Genomic DNA, 2,237 nt, shown 5'->3' with positions numbered 1-2,237 from the left:
TGCAGAGTGCTGGAGAGAAGCCATGTTGGCAGGGAAAGAGACGGTGTGCAGATGGGGAACCAGAGATGAGGGGCTTTGGGAGCCCTACTGAGACTGGTGGGGCCTTTGATTCTAGGAGAAACCGGAGACAATTCTCCTGGTTGTGGAACCAGAGAATGTGTCAGGGCTTTGGAAGCTCTGAATGAGTGAAAGGGACGTGTTTTCCCTGTGTGTGTTTGCTCATTGGCCGGTGTGAGACTTTAATAAACAGAAGGGCCCACCATCCTCTGGCTCCACTGTCTCTTTACCATCTGCCCAAATCTAATGTGAACCTGCATGTGCATGGCCACAGCGGCCGTGACTACTGGCCATACATGTTGCAAAAAGGACTTTGTAGCTGTGATTAAGATAAAGAGTTTGAGATGGGTAGACTGTCCTGGATTGTCTGGTGGGCCCAACATCAGTGTTCCCTATAAGAGGGACTCAAGAGGAGACAGAGAAGAAAAGCAGTGATGGCCAGAACAGCAATTGGAATAATGAACTTTGAAGATGGAGGAAGGGGCTGCAAGCCAAAAAAATGCCTGCAGCCACCAGGAGCTGAAAAGGGCAAGGAAAAGGATTTCCCCTCAGAGCATTTGGAAGGCACCAGCCCTGTGCTTACCCAGTGAAACTCATTTCATACTTCTGGCTTCCTGAACTGTAAAAGAATAACTTTATGCTTTTTAAGGCTAGTTCATTTGTGGCAATTTGTTATAGCAGCAATGGGAAACTATTACACTAAATGAACGATTATTTTTGTTGTTGTTGTTTTTGTCTCTTAAGGCTTGTTTGTTTTTACTTGGATTTATTCCAACACATTTCCTGTGATTGGGATTAGAGGGGCCGGGAGGTACCCCTGCTCTCTGGTTCTGCTGTTCTGGTTGCTGTAACCATGGGTCTCTTTTCTCATGCGAACATCCTCCCAAGGCAGCCTCCTGTGCCTGGCCCGTGTTCGGCCTATTGCCCCTGCCAGGCCACATGAGTGCCCACCTACTCCTTGTCCTTTGTGCATTGTGCAAAAATGTCATCCTGAAAAAAAAAGGTGTCAGCAGACAAATCTAGCTGACTGGAGTGAGCTTTGTGAGAGAACACTGATGGAGCATCTCACCCACTCCAGACCCGGTCCCGTGACCAGTGCAGAATATTTCTTGCATTGGAGGTTCCTTGGCTTTTCCTTTTCAATGATTTTCAGCTAACATAGACATTGATGCCCCCTGGTCAGAATTTCCCCGCTGAGTACTGCCGATGGCCGTAAAGCAAAGGTAATGCTTTGCTTTCTGCAGTGTCTTCAGCCTCAGCTTGTACAACAGAAATGTGGCATGGAAAACCTTGCACGCTGCTGGCAAGGTGACGCGGACCTGGGTCTGATGGAGTAAGACTGTATAAAGGCAAGAGGCTCAAGACACTGGGAATGACCAGAATTTGCCAGAAACTGTGTTTGGGAAAAGTCAAAAGAACAGCTTGCAGAGTCCTATCCCGTCATCCCTCCCACAGCCGGGGATCCTTCCTGAGCAGCTCTGTGTGCAGAGCTGCACCGATGATGTCAGTTAGGTTCCCCACCAGTATTTATGGCAGTTGCTTCCACTCTTCCCGAACAGCATCTGTTGTGGCAGGGGCTGGGTGACAGCCGCCAGAAGGTACTAATTGTGAGTTCACAGCTTGGGCGGTGAGATAACACAAAGCAAATGGGGCAGCAAATGCAGTTTCCAGGGGGAAGCTCCACCTGTGCAGACCTGCAGGAGGAAAAGGGCTGGCCTCCGGGAGGGGGAGAACGGGAAAGCATCAAGTAAAAGAAGAAGAAACGGAGTGTTCCCACCTCCTCCCTGAACACAGCCAGGACTTTGGTTGTTCACTCACTTGCCCCAGACTCTGCTTCCTGGGCTCTTATCTAGACAAAAGCAGGTTTTCAAAGACTTTTCTTTGTGAGGACAATTTATGTTTTGTTTGTTTGTTTTTGTTTTTAGGTATGAACAAGTTAAGATAGAGCAAACTGGGCTAAAGCCTCCATTGAGAGTGAAACATTTTGGCCGTGCTACCATTCCTGATTTCTAATTTAAAGAAGCACTCCATTTTTCAGCTGACAAAGCTGAGACCCAGAGATGTCAAATGATGCTTTCGGAGGAAGGTCTGTGAGTGGGTCATTTGTGTTGCTTTGGGCAAAAGGGGCAATGACCAAAGCCCACAGAGCTCTGTGTGATGGATTATTATTATTTTTTTTA

The sequence above is a fragment of the Saccopteryx leptura genome, chromosome 1 (assembly GCF_036850995.1).
Source record: "Saccopteryx leptura isolate mSacLep1 chromosome 1, mSacLep1_pri_phased_curated, whole genome shotgun sequence".
In the NCBI taxonomy this organism is placed as follows: Eukaryota; Metazoa; Chordata; class Mammalia; order Chiroptera; family Emballonuridae; genus Saccopteryx; species Saccopteryx leptura.
The sequence above is the reverse complement of the archived record's forward strand: the minus strand, read 5'-3'. Positions refer to the sequence as shown.